The following is a 15,684-nucleotide window of genomic DNA, read 5'->3' as shown; positions in this document are numbered from 1 at the left end:
TTTCAGTCTTTGAAATTTTGTTGAATATGATATCATACATAAATGATTTTTAAAAATAAAAATAAGTTATTTTGATAGGACTCAGGATAGAACAAATTATTCTCTATTAATTCATGTAATAAACATTTGCTGAAGTAATTTTTTTTTTTTTTGGCTTTTCAGGGCCACACCCACAGCATATGGAAGTTCCCAGGCTAGAGGATGAATCAGAGCTACAGCTGCCAGCCTAGGCCACAGCCACAGCAACAGGGGATCCAAACCTCGTCTGCAACCTACACCACAGCTCCTGGCAACGCCAGATCCTTAACCCACTGGGCAAGGCCAAGGATTGAACCCACATCCTCATGGATCCTAGTCGGGTTCATTCATCTCTGAGCCACGAAGGGAACTCCTACTGAGGGAATTTTAACTGGCAATGTATGCTTAGTTATAAGAAGCGAATTGCTGTCAATATGGATATCAAAATCTGTGAAACTTATAGAGAATCGCATACTATAATTATAGTAAAGCTGCTTACATAAAAACTGTGATGTACTTTCGTGTGAGTGCTTCTAAAAATTTACTCATGTTTTCATAAGACTTTGTGGCTCATAACATATTTTCACAGAAATTTTTTCAACTGACACTGTACCAACCTATTTCTAGGTTAGAAAGCACGTGAACCAGAGAAGTAAAGCAGCATCCCCAAGACTGTGCCTTTGGACTCAGTGTCACTTATGTCAAATCTTGGCTGTTCTCATTATTCTCTCGATTACTATATTGATATCCAACTGCTTTTTATTATACTTTTTAATTTCATTTTTCTTATGTATTGATAGAAACTCACAAGTTGTATAAATAATGTAACAAAACTTTAAAATTACCTTTGGGAAACTTAAACAGAAACAAAACAAAAATCAAATGAGCATTTCCTTACTTTTCAGCAAATCAAATCTAATATACATTTTACATTTAATAAGAGTGAAGCTTCTGTTTTCAAAAGCCCACGAATTGAATTAAATTTTAAGAGGACTGAATATCTTTTCTAAAACTCCTAAACCGGATTAAAACAAAGAGCCTCCTCCACTTCCTATAAGATTCTCTTCTGTGGTCAGACCACGGGAGAGCATATACTCTAAGATTTTTATCCTAACCACCACCCCTCCCACACACACACACACACACACACACACTTGTCTTGTTTCCCTCCTATATTCTATGCTGGTTGTGTTTTGGGAGATAACATTGACGTTCAGATAATGAGACGTCGCGCTTGAACTGGATCATGTGATGAGGATAACACCGAGTAGGTATAAGTTGTTTGGACCCTGAAGAATATGTACGTTTTACACATGGACAGATTGGGAAAGAGAGAATGAATGAAAGAAAAATCAAGTGTTAAGGAAATCATGGGACGTCCCAGGGCAAGAGGAAGTAATTCGAGTTGACTCCTGTATAAGCCACAAGAACTGTATTAATAAAGGATCGAGAGCTGGTGTAAAGATCCTTAAATGTGAACTCTCCACCTGATCCGCAAAAACTTAGCTATACGGACACTCCTTTTTACAGCATTTCTTCCAGACTCGGAAAGAGAAAGAAAGAAACAAAGCAGTAATCTCCCCAAGTATAAACAAATGTTTCACCTAGTTTTTCATCACACCTGATCATTGCCAGAATCTTATTAGCTAGTCTCTATTTTTCTTGTACTTCCTCTCTTGGTCTTCCAGGCTGTTTCTTCACAAATAATAGGCTTGTTTTAATTTCTTCCATTTGTAATAACCAAACCAATCAATCAATCCATCCTCTACCTCTCTTCAGACTTTCTATGGAGCTCCTATCCTGTCTTCAGAAGTGACTCTTCTCGCAGGATTAGTTCAGCCCACAGCAGTCAGGCTGGTGCTGTTCTAGCAGATCACCGTCCAGAATATTAACTGCCAAATCCATGTTCCCTTCTCAGTTAATCATTCTGCAGAATTTAACACTAAAATTTTCCATTTCTTACTTCTTTTCCTTTTTTTTTTTTTTTCTTTTTAGGGCTGTACCTGGGGCATATGGAAATTCCCAAGCTACGGGTCGAATCTGAGCTGCAGCTGCTGGCCTACACCACACACAGCCACAGCCACACAGGATCTAAGCCACATTTGCAGACTACACCGCAGCTCACAGCAACGCCAGATCCTTAACCCACTGAGCAAAGCCAGGGATCGACCTGCGTCCTCATGTATATTAGTCCGATATGTTTCCACTGCGCCACATCAGGAACTCCAATTTTTCCATTTCTAAAAGTTGTTTAATTCTTGTGATTCTTATACTGCTTTCTGGCCATTTTTTTTTTCACTCATTTGCTGTCTCTTCCAGCTCTCCCTTTGTGACTTATTGTTAAGTGAATTGCAATTATAAAAACAGAATGTATATTATGATCCATATTTAATCTATTATGTATATACAGACAGATATTTAGAGTATGCACATATAAATTATACCTATGTGTAAGCTAAGTCTCTGGGGTGGGTGTGTGTGTGTGTGTGTGTGTGTCTATACCAAAATGGTAGCAGGCAATGGAGATATTCTGGGTGAATTTCACATTACTCATTTATATAGTTTTTTAATGCTTTTTTAATTGTCATGTATTAATTTTTAAATTGGAGAATCAATTACAAATTCACCAATTATATTATGCTATTCAATTATACTGGTATGTTAATGATTCCCAAACGGCACTCTCAAGCCGAGATTTCTTTCCCCTGAATTACAGACCTGTGTAACCACAGTCGCACTCACCTCTTCTTTTGTGCCTCAACAGTCCCCAGATCGCACTTTTCTCTAGGTAAATGCTTTGCTGAGGTCATATCTTTACATATTTGTAATTCCTGAACTGGAAAACTCCAGGCATTATCTTGTTTCTGTTCCTCGTGCCTATCATAACACTTTGTGAATGTAGTTACTGAATTGATCAAGTGAATAAACTAAAAGGACTGTTTTTTATTCTGTGTGGTTTAGGGGGAATTGTAGAAGGCTTTTTTTCTTAGCAAAGTACTGGCATGTTCAGATTTGTAGTTTAAGATTAATCTGGAAGTATATAAAAAATGAAATGAAGCATTTAAAAGAGTATAAGACAAATATAGGGAATCACAGAAACTCTAGATCCAGTGATAGGATCCTTCTGATGAAGTGCTACCTCAAAGGAATAATTTTTTAAAATTCCCTGCTTTTAAAGACATACATTATTTAATTATGGTGTGTCTAGTGATTCTAAAATCTTTGCTGCCATCTTGTGGCCAAAAGCATTCATTTTTTTATAACAATGTTAAAGCTTTGTAAGACAACTGAAACTGTAATTATCCATAGTTAAATTACTTTGTCTTTAAAAAACAATTTAACCCTTACCATTTAAAAGTATCCCTCATTCTGCTTTCATACAAACTTACTTTTCAATTTACAACAGACTTTTTATATCTTTTTTGGAGTCTGATACTATTTTGTTAATTGTAATGTACATACCTAAATTAATTTCTACTTTTAAAATTGTTTTCTATAATTTTGCTCTAAATTCTACAGGGTAAAGAAATACTTCAGCTACAACTTAACTGTGAATTTATCACCTTTTAGCTCCTTTCCTAAGTACACATGAATTCATTTATTCAATTTATTTAACAAATATTTACTGAGTGCCTAGCTTATGTCAGTCATTGTTCTAAGCATTTAGATATATAGTGAATAAACAGACAAAAATTTCTGCTTTCAAGGATTTTACATTTTAGTTAGAAATATAAAGTGGATTTTTTTTTGTCTTGTTGCTCTCTAAAAACACCTTTGTTATCTGCTATAATAAACTGCCTAAGTTTCTAGTTTGAAAGAAAGGAAGATATTAAAAAAAAAAAATCTCTAAAATGGGCCTTTTTTTAATTCTCTTTCTTTTCTTTTCTTTTTCTTTTTTCTTTTTTTTTTTTTTTTTGGCCGCACTCGCAGCATGTGAAATTCCTAGGCCAGGGCTCAAACCCGAACCACAGTTGTGGCCTGAAACAACTTAATCCACAGTGCCACAAGGGCATTTCCTAAAAAGGCTTTCTTTTTAGGAAAAAAAAATGTAGTCTAGCATACTCCAATATTAAAATCTTGCATATAAAATCTTGGAATTTAGATTCTAGAAGTCTTTTTTTTTTTTTTTCACACCTGTGACACATGGAGGTTCCCAGGCTAAGGGTCGAATTGAAGCTGTGCTGCCGGCCTACACCTCAGCCACAGCAACGCCAGATCAGAGCCGCGTCTGCGACCTACACCACAGCTCATGGCAATGCCAGATCCTTAACCTGCTGAGTGAGGCCAGGGATCGAACCTGCAACCTCATGGTTTCTGGTCAGATTCGTTTCCACTGTGCCACGACAGGAACTCCTAGACTCTAGAAGTGTTAGTGATTACTTTAGTAGTTATAAGATTACAGAAAAGTGGGCTACAAATAAAGAGTTAGCAAAAATTTTTTCCATTTTGGTTAGTTCACTCAAATCTACTAAGTCATTTAGCACTCACATGCATCATCTAAAAAAAGGAAAGTTTAATTAATATTAAAATTGCCTAGGAGTTCCCGTCGTGGCGCAGTGGTTAACGAATCCGACTAGGAACCATGAGGTTGAGGGTTCGGTCCCTGCCCTTGCTCATTGGGTTAACGATCCGGCGTTGCCGTGAGCTGTGGTGTAGGTTGCAGATGCGGCTAGGATCCAGCGTTGCTGTGGCTCTGGCGTAGGCTGGCAGCTACAGCTCCAATTTGACCCCTAGCCTGGGAACCTCCATATGCCACGGAAGCGGCCCAAAGAAATAGCAAAAAGACAAAAAAAGAAAAAGAAAAAGAAAAAAAATTGTCTAGAAAGGCTTGTATTTTAGACCATAAAGAAAATATAATTTGATGGAGAGACCAGCAATGATTGCACAAGAAAATCATTCTTCCTAATTGACAGCAGCTTCAAACTTTCAGGGTTCTCCTTTTTCTATTAATAGAGCGTTTGTCTATAACATTCTGAAATACAATGAATTTCATTTTCTGAAGCTTGAATTATTTTTTTAAAAAAAGGATATTCAGTAAGAATACACACATAGCAATATATTTCAATTTGTTTCAACCTGGGTCCTCCGCAAAAGCAGAGCTGAAAACAAAAGCTTGTAAATAGTTTAAGAAATTACTCCAAAAAAAAAAAAGAGAGAGAGAGAAGTGGAAAACTACAGAAAGAAGGAGAGGAAGAACACTGAATCCTAGGATATACTCCTAAGCGATAGGATTTTGCAGGAAATAGCTGGGCTCAATTCCTCTAAGAAGCCTCGTGCAATACATTTTGAATGGTCCACCTAAGATTCAGAATCAGGCACGCTTCCCCACTAGCCCCATTGCAAAACCGGTCAAGGGCTGCACCAGTAGGTGTTTATTCCTCCCACTCTCAGGTTTAATAAGCTTCAGAAGGGCGGACTGGATACTCTCGGGCATTTTACATATCAGCCCCAGAGAAGTCTGGGAATAAGGAGCAGGGAAAAGTATTTGATGTAGAGGAAAGGAGATGCCACCAGGTTACACCCACAATGCCCGGAGTGAAATGGTGAGCCTAGACGATAGGAGGTGAGGCTCCAAACCTTCTCACCTCTCACTTTGTGATGCTGTTGAAACGAATAAGGACTCCATCTTAGATGAGAGTTTAAAAAGTAAACACAGGAGTTCCCATCGTGGCTCAATGGAAATGAATCTGACTGGCATCCATGAGGACGCAGGTTCAATCCCAGGCCTCGCTCAGTGGGTTACGGATCCAGCATGGCCGTGAGCTGTGGTGTAGGTCGTCAGCTGTAGCTCCGATTTGACTCTAGCCTGGGAATCTCCATGTGCTGCAACTGCAGCCCTAAAAAGACCCCCCCAAAAAAGTAAAAACAAATAATTGAGAATCTACTATAAGAAAATAGATTTCAAAATTTCAATATGAGAATTTAATAAGTTACTTCCATCAGGATTGCTGCCTATAGGGAAATTCAAATATAGATAACACTAGGAAAGTCGTTCTCTTTACATAAGTGTGTGCATGTGCATGCACACACTAAAGAGTATAAACATAAATTTGTGTTTTAAAATATGCAAAATTATCATCTCTAGTCTCTCTTATTACTTATGTTTATTTCATTCTTTGCTTTGTAGGGATAAATTTCAATGTATTCTTTTTTGTAATATATATATATATTTTTTTAGGGCCACACCTGCAGAATATGGAAGTTCCTGGGCTAGGGTTTGAATCAGAGCTGCAGCTACAGCCCTACACCGTAGCCACAGCAAGGCCATTTCCGAGCTGCATCTGCAACTTAAACTGCAACTTGCAGTAACGCCAGATCCTTAAGCCACTGAGCCAAGCCAGGGATCAAACCTATATCCTCATGGACACTATGTTGGGTTCTTAACCCACTGGACCACAATGGGAACTCCTATAATCTTTGCTTTTTTCTTTTTAATTGTAATTTTCTAAGGATTTCAAAAGCTGAAGTATTTTTCAGTAATCCAACTCTATAAACTATTTCAGTTAAAGATATTCAGCTTACTTTGAAAAAGAATAACCAAATATTGGCAGAATCATTTACAAAATATGCAATACTATTATAAGACATTTATCTTGATTTACAGAGTAAGTGAAATAAGTTCAGGCTGTTTCTACAAGTTTGATTATTGCAGGAAAGCAAAAAGAAAAGCATGCACTGCTCTGATGAGGTCTTTTGTTTTGGATTCAGCATAGGTTTATCACAAAAAACTGAATTTATTTGTCATTCTTAGTAAAAAAATTTGCAAACTCTGACAATCAGATTTCTTTTTCCTTTTTCTTTCTTTTTTTTGGAGGGGTGGGGCGGGGGCACAGTGTGTAACAGCTTGAAGTGGGATCTCAGTTCTCAGACCAGGGGCTGAGCCTGGGCCTCAGCAGTGAAAGTGTCAAGTCCTAACCATCTCACCACCAGGGAACGTCCTCTGAAAATCGGATTTCCACTTAATTAGCAGGCCATCACAGCTTAAGTAAGTAAAATTGTACATGAACCATCATTAAACTCAAATACATTTCTGCTTCATAAATTCCTTTATTTGATAAGAACACATTGTGCCATGGTGTTTTACTCCCAGCAAAATTGGTATTCATATTGGTACAATCTAATATTTTGTACAAAAAAGCATGCTATAATATTTAAAGCTATATTACCACTGGGAATTTTGCATAATTACTCAGTGCTCAGATTCTTGTGACATGGGAAGGATATGACAGAAAGTTACATAAGGTATAAATGTACTGCTTTTTGAGTCATTATAAAGGGAACATCCACCAGCTAGAGAAGTGAAATCTGCCAACACATCACACACGTTCCCCTTTCTGGTCACCACTCCCTCCTGCCTCCCTAAAAGTAACCATTATCCCAGCACTTATGGTAATAACGATATATTTCTTCCTTTTTGTTGGTTTTTGTATTTTATTTAATTTTTATTTGACGTTGAAGCAAGTGGATTTGCAATGTCATGTTAGTTTCAGGTACACAACCAAGTGATTCAGGTTTACACAGACATACATCCATTCTTCGTCAGAGTCTTTCCCCAGATATGTTATTACAGAAAGTTGACCAGAGTTCCCTGTGCTATACAGTAGGTCCTTGTCATCTACTTTATGTATATTACTATGTATCTGTTAATCTCAAACTCCTAATTTTTCCTCCCCCACACATTTTCCCTTTGGTAACCATAAATTTGGGTAATAACTTCTTAATTTTGCTTTATGGTTAACATGTTAATATGTATTCTTAAACAAAATAGATTATGTATGCCTGTTGTTACCCTTTATGTGAATGGAATTACACTGCATGCATTTTTCCCCTTCCCTTTCCCTCCTTTTACACAACACTCTATTTGTGAAATTCATCCATTTCCTCGTGTGTATCTGCAGTTCGTTCATTCACAGTTTTGCATACTAGTACATGGTATGTCTATACCACAGTTTACACAAATTTTTTTAATTTTTATCGAAGTACAGTTGATTTACAAGATTGTGTTAATTTCTGCTGTACAACAAAAGTGATTCGGTTATAAAGGTACACACATCCATTCTCTTTTGGATTCTTTTTTCACATAGATATTCACAGAATATTGGGTAGAGTTCTCTGTGCTTTAGAGAAGTCCCCCATTGGTCAATCATTCCATATACCTCAGCGTGCATATGCTAATCCCAACCCCTCAGTCCATCCTCTCCCCACCCCTCAGCTGTCCCCTTTGGTAACCATAAGTTTCTCAAAGTCTGTGAGTCTGTTCTGTTTTGCAAATAAGTTCATTGGTAACCTTCTTTTAGATTTCACATGCATAAGTAATATCACATGGTATTTTTCTTTCACTATCTGACTAACTTCCTTTAGCATGGTAATTTCTAGGTCCATTCATCTTGCTGCAAATGGCATTATTTTATTTTTTATGGCTGAGTAATATTCCATTGTATGTAGGTATCATATCTTCATTATCTATTCCTCTGTCAATGGACATTCAGCTTGCTTTCATGTCTTGGCTATTCTAAATAGCACTGCAATGAACATTGGGATACATGCGTCTCTCTCTCTCTTTTTTTTTTTTTTTTTGGTCTTTTTAGGGCTGTACGCACAGCATATGAAGGTTCCCAGGCCAGGGGTCCAATCGGAGCTGCAGTCGCTGGCCTACACCTGAGCCACAGCAACAAAGGACCTGAGCCATATCTGTGACCTACACCACACCTTATGGCAATGCCGGATCTTCAACCCCACTGAGAGAGGCCAGGGATTGAACCCACATCCTCATGGATACTAGTCAGGTTCATTAACTGCTGAGCCACAACAGGAACTCCCACATGTGTCTTTTTAATTATGGTGTTCTCCAGACAAATGCCCAGGAGTAGGATTGCTGGGTCATATGGTAGTTCTATTTTTAGTTTTTTGAGGAACCTCCATACTGTTTTCCATAAAGGTTGTTAACAATTTACATTCCCACCAACATGTAATGGGGTCTCTTTTCTCTGAAACTTCTCCAGCATTTGTTTGTTCTAGACATTTTGATGATGGCCATTCTGGCTGGTGTAAGTTAGTACCCCATAGTAGATCTGATTTGCATTTATCTAATAAGTAATGACGTTGAGCATATTTTCATGTGTTTTTTGGCCATCTGTATGTCTTCTTTGGATAAATGTCTATTTAGATCTTCTGCCCATTTGATTTTTTTTTTAATATATTGAGCTGCAGGAGGTGTTTGCATATTTTGGAGATTAATCCCTTGTCAGTTGCTTCAATTGCAAATATATTCTCTCATTCTGTGGGCTGTCTTTTCATTTTATTCATGACTTCCTTTGCTGTGCGAAAACTCTTAAGCCATTTCAATGCAATCCCTATCAAATTACCAATGGCATTTTTCACGGAACTAGAACAAAAAATTTTTAAATTTGTATGGAAACACAAAAGATCCCAAAGAGCCAAAGCCATCCTGAGAAAGAAAAAGTGGAGCTGGAGGAATCAAGCTCCCTGACTTCAGACAGTTCTACTAAGCTATGTCATCAAAACAGTGTGGTACTAGTACAAAAACAGAAATATAGAGTTCCCACCGACGCTCAGTGGTTGACGAATCTGACTAGGAACCATGAGGTTGCAAGTTCGATCCCTGGCCTTGGTCAATGGGTTAAGGATCTGGCGTTGCCGTGAGCTGTGGTGTAGGTCAAAGACGCAGCTTGGATCCCGTGTTTTTGTGGCTCTGGCATAGGCCGGTGGCTACGGTTCCAGTTAGACCCCTAGCCTGGGAGCCTGCATATGCCACTGGAGTGGCCCTAGAAAAAAAAGTAAAAAGACAAAAAAAAAAGGAATATAGATCAATGAAATAGGATAGAAAGTTAAGACATAAACCCATGCACCTATGGTCAACTAATATATGAAAAAGGAGGCAAGAATATATAATAGAGAAAATACAGTCTCTTCAATAAGGGTACTGGGAAAACTGGACAGCTACATGCAAAAAAAATGAAATTAGAACACTCTCTAACACCACACACAAAAATAAACTCAAAGTGGATTAAAGACCTAAATGTAAGACTAGATACTATAAAACTCTTAGAGGAAAACAGGCCAAATACTCTCTGACATAAACTGCAGCAGTATCTTCTCAGATCCACCTCCTAGAGTAATGAAAATAAAAAGAAAAATAAACAAATGCACATACCTTTTCATAGTTAATATCTGGATTATTTCTAATTTTTGACTTTTCTAAATAATGCTACCATCCTTTTTGTTTGTTTGTTTGTTTGTTTGGCTGTGCCTATGGTATATGGAAGTTCTCAGGCTAGAAATTAAACCCAAGCCACAGCAGTAACCCCCCCCCCACCAAGCCATAGCAGTGACAACATTGAGTTCTTAAGTGCTAGGCCACCAGGAAACTCCAACTCTAAATGATCTGTAACCCCTGGCCTACACCACAGCCACAGCAACACCAGATCCAAGCCACATTTCAACCTACTCCACAGCTCATGGCAATGCTGGATCCTTAGCCCACTGAGCAAGGCCAGAGATCAAACCTGTGTCCTCATGGATACTAGTCAGATTCATCTCCACTGAGCCATGACGGGAACTCCCAACATAGTTCTTGACATCTTGTGCATGCGTTAACATGAGTATAAAGGAATGCAACCACTGGGTGATAGATTATGCTCCTCTTCACCCTTTAGATACATTTGGATAAATAAAAGATACTGTCAAAATTAATTTCACCTCTTTCTTTTTACTTTTTTTATTGTGGCTATTAGAAAATTTTAAATTATACATGTCTTCACGTTTGTGTCTCATAGAATATTGATATTTAATAGCTCTGTTCTAGTCCATAGAGATCTAGACATGGATCAACAGTCTATCTTTCAAGAAGCTGATATTCTAGCCTGAAAAATACAAATAATAAATGTAAAACCACATGCATACACAAACATATGTAAATACATTAGATGGTATGTGTGCTTTGAAGAAAAATAAAACAATATAAAGAACAATTCCATGGTGATAATTTCCCTATAGATGAAAACCTTAATTGTTTGCAAAATACTGTTAAAAATTTTAAATAATAATTCAGTTAAATTCATTTTTTAGATAAATACAATTTTGTACCTTACCAAAATTTATTTTTTATTTTGAGGAATATTTTAAAATGCAGAAAAGTAATGAGAGTAATATAATAAACATCTATTTCTTATGAAGAGTAATTGACAATTGTATTATGTTAATATATTTAAATCTTTTGTTTATGTTTTAGTTTGTTTAGGCTAATATAGCAAAATACCATAGACTGCTTGGCATAAACATCAAACATATTTCTCACTATTCTGGAGGCTGGTGACTCATAGATCAAGGCACAGATTAAGATACCAGAAGATGGTGAAAGCCAGGCCCATTTCCTTATTCAGAGATGGTTATCTTCACTTGGCAGAAAAGAGCTAGAGAGCTCTTGGGGGTATCACTCATAAGGGCACTAATCTCTTCATGAGGGCTCCATACTCATGTCTTAATATCTCCCAAAGGCCGCATCTTTTAATAGCATCACATTGGGGTGATACAAGGATTTCAACATAATGAGTTCTGGGAAATATTCAGCCTATAACAAATAATAACAGATAAGATAAAATTAAATTACCTTTTTAAAAATTTATATATTTTTTTATTACTCAAGTGAAATTATCACATCTGTAGTTGTATAATGATCATAACAATCTGATTTCACAGGATTTCTATCCAACAACCCAAGCACATCCCTCCACCCCCCAAATTGTCTCCTCTGGAAACCATAAGTTTTTCAATGTCTGTGAGTCAGCATCTGTTCTGCAAAGAAGTTCAGTCTGTCCTTTTTTCAGATTCCACATGTCAGTGAAAGCATTTGATGTTGGTGTCTCATTGTATGGCTGACTTCACTGAGCATGAAATTTCTAGGTCCATCCATGTTGCTAAAAATGCCGGTATTTCGTTCTTTTTAATGTTGAGTAATATTCCATTGTGTATATGTACCACATCTTCTTGATCCACTCCTCTGTTGATGGACATTTAGGTTGTTTCCATGTCTTGGCTATTGTAAATAGTGCTACAATGAACATTGGAGTAGATGTGTCTTTGCAAGTCGTGGTTTTCTCTGGATAAATTACCTTTTGGTGTTTCCAACTTTCAAACTTATTATTTCCTACCCTCTCAAGAACAACAGCTGTCATAAATTTAATGTAGAAAATAGGTAGAGTTCAACCTTACAAAAAATTTACCCCAAGTAAACATATCATGTAACACAGAATTATTCAATACGGCCTACAAAAGTAGATATAATATATTATTTCTTCTTTGACTACAATGAAATAAAACAAAGGCAATAATAGAAATAAATAAAAGTAGAAATAAAAGTAGTCAAAGTCTTCTTTGACTACAATGAAATAAAACCAAGACAATAATAACAAAAGTTTAAACAAGAAAATGAAATAAAACCAAGACAATAATAACAAAAGTTTAAGCAAGAAAATAAATACATTAACTACTTGTAAATTTAAAAGTTCACTCATTAAAAACCTATTAGATCAATGAAAAAAATATATATATAACCACAACTTTAGGCTAGTAAGTAAAATAGCAAAATGATAATATGTAATTCGTGAAATGAAACTAAAGTAGGCTAAGGCAAATTTACAGCCTTAGCTATCATTGCATCTGTGAAGAAGGGAAAAAAAAAATTAAGACTTTAACCTGGAGTTCCCGTCGTGGCGCAGTGGTTAACGAATCCGACTAGGAACCATGAGGTTGCGGGTTCGATCCCTGCCCTTGCTCAGTGGGTTAAGGATCCGGCGTTGCCGTGAGCTGTGGTGTAGGTTGCAGACGCAGCTCGGATCCTGCGTTGCTATGGCTCTGGCGTAGGCCGGCAGCTACACCTCAGATTAGACCCCTAGCCTGGGAACCTCCATATGCCGCGAGAGCGGCCCGAGAAATGCCAAAAAGACAAAAAAAAAAAAAAGACTTTAACCTTAAAAAAGGGAAAAAGAACAATAAAATTAGAGAAAACAGATGAAGTAATAAGAGAAACAGAACAGATAATAATTTCATAGAATCAAATAGAAAACCCAGAAATAAACCAGAGTATGCAGTATGTGTGCACTACATAGAATGATGGAAGCAGCTGTCTCAATGGTCCTAAGTATAAAAGTACCAGGAAAAAAATGACATAAAGTAAAACATGCATATATTTGATTGCATAAAACTACATATTTCTACATATCAAAAATGATAAGAAAAAAGGTCAAGTATGAAATAAATATTTCAAAAATGCCTATTTTCATATTTTTAAATTATAAGAACCTCTTCAAAACCAAAACAAAAATCTTCAGTTCTCCAATAGATGAATGAGAAAAGGATATGAGGAGTCAATTCACAAAACACAAAGAAAAAATTATTAGATGTTATAGTATTTAAGGCTGGAAGGATGCTGAGAGCCTAGGACTTTGATCAATTGCTGTTGGGAGGGTAAATCTATTTATTTAGTCTTAAATATGCTCATATTCTTTTGCCTAGAAATTCCACTTTCAAGAACCTAGGCAGAGAAAATAGGAGATGCAAATATTTGTATATAAAGATGTTAGTCGTTACGTATAGAAGAGTATTAGAAACCACATCGATGTGTAAAAAATGCCTATTACTGTCAAAGAAAACATTGGTATTTGTGGCAACAGGATTGAATACCATTCAGCTATAGTATTTATTTATTTATTTATTTGTTTATTTATTTTTGCTTTTTAGAGCTGCACCCATAGCACATTGAAGTTCCCAGGCTAGGGGTTGAATCAGTTACAGCTGCTGGCCTACGCCGTAGCCACAGCAATGCAGGACCCACGACTGTGACCTACACAGAAACGCTGGATCCTTAATCCACTGATCCTTAATCCACTGAGTGAGACCGGGGATTGAACCCACATCCTCCTGGATACTAGTTGGGTTTGTTACCACTGAGCCACAGCAGGAACTCTGACTTTTAGCTATTCTATAGCACTGCTTCCGTAGCATGGGAAAAATCTCAAGAGTCTAACTAAGAGTCTGTGTGTCTCTGCAGAGAAAAGATGGGAGCTGAATTTAAAGCCTGAATATAATGATGCATATTACCACCACAAAGTTTCTCAAACAGCTCCTCGTAGCCAGCATTGAATGTGGGAATGGAGGTGGAAGTGTGATTGGGAATGGATCAGAATGAACTGTTGCTGTACTTTCTTTTCTTGCTAAGAATAATTTAATTTTATAGTTTATTGGAATACCTAAAAGAGGAGCATAAACTTCATATGCACTATGATTCTAATTCTTTTTTTTTAACATTCGCACCAGAACTTGCTAAAAAAAAAATAACAACTGGAAATAAATTTATCAATTATCTTAGTGATTTCAGTCCTTATTGATGAGTAGTCAAATTACTGATTTGTTTTTAATACATTTCTGTATTTTCAAATTATCTGCTATAAGCATGTATTTTTTTCTGATTGTAAAATGCTGTAGTTGGGAAAAAACTGACAGTAAATATTAAAACCTTAAATGAGTTAGCTTACTAATAAACCTAGCAATGTTACGATGATGCTAGGATACTCAAAAAATGGATTTGGCCACAACCCAAACTTTCCAAATCTCTTCATCTCTCCTCCTCACATCCATGGCTGGTCACATAGCAAACTGATACCACTTTTTGGAAACGACTGACAATACATTCTGTAAAATCTTAAAGTTATTTTAAAAGGTTTAAGCACTCATAAACCAAAGAGCTTTGCCCCCAGTCCAGGTCTGTAAGTAAATAGCCACTGTTGTCAATGACCCACAGTACACCCTGAAAAGAATTAAGGATGAAGAACAGGATGAGACACTCTGTGCTTTGCAAAAACAGGCCTATCTCAGGAAGAATTTTTATGAAACCAAATTCTTGCATCTTCCCTTACATGGGGAAGAAAATCACTAAGTTCATTAACTGAGATACCTGTTCCTCCTGGCTAAGCAATAGTCTTGCTGAACTGTGTGTTTGACTGTATGTATTCCCTGTACAAAATCACATGTATATTGGCTGCTCTCCCTACTTACTTCCTCAGAGCTGAGAGGCAGTCCCCTGGACTCTATGGTCCTCTAAGACCCTGAATAAAACTCAACTCACAGCTCTTATGTTATTTTGTTTTCAGTCCATATATTTTACTGCCACTTCTCAAAAATCTAAAATAAGAAAAACAACAATTATTGTACTGCATTGTATAGATTATTGAAGTTTATGTATAATAACGGTGAGATGAAAGGAAGAATGGTTATAGTGCATTTATTCGTGACTATGAAACAAAACAAAAAATAGTCCTTTAAAATAAAGGCGAATACAACACTGTATATATCTACGTTGGGATTACTACGTAAAAATCTAATACTTCAAGTATGGAGCAACCGGATATGTAAAAAAGAAGTCTTCTTTACTGGGGGGTGGGAGAACTCAGCTCATTTCTCATTAACAGACTTGGGATCCCTAGAAACATTGCATAGCTTGTTTCTCTTCCTAAGAAATACTGACAGTACTGATCGCTGTAAGTGTTATCGGGAAGCATCCACTTTTATTTCAAATGCAGCAAGTTTGGTAAATATATACATTGAAGCGAGAGCTGTTTGCGAGTTCCGGTTAGTGTTATCACTATACTT

This window comes from Phacochoerus africanus, chromosome 11 (assembly GCF_016906955.1).
Source record: "Phacochoerus africanus isolate WHEZ1 chromosome 11, ROS_Pafr_v1, whole genome shotgun sequence".
NCBI classification, from domain to species: domain Eukaryota; kingdom Metazoa; phylum Chordata; class Mammalia; order Artiodactyla; family Suidae; genus Phacochoerus; species Phacochoerus africanus.
The sequence above is the reverse complement of the archived record's forward strand: the minus strand, read 5'-3'. Positions refer to the sequence as shown.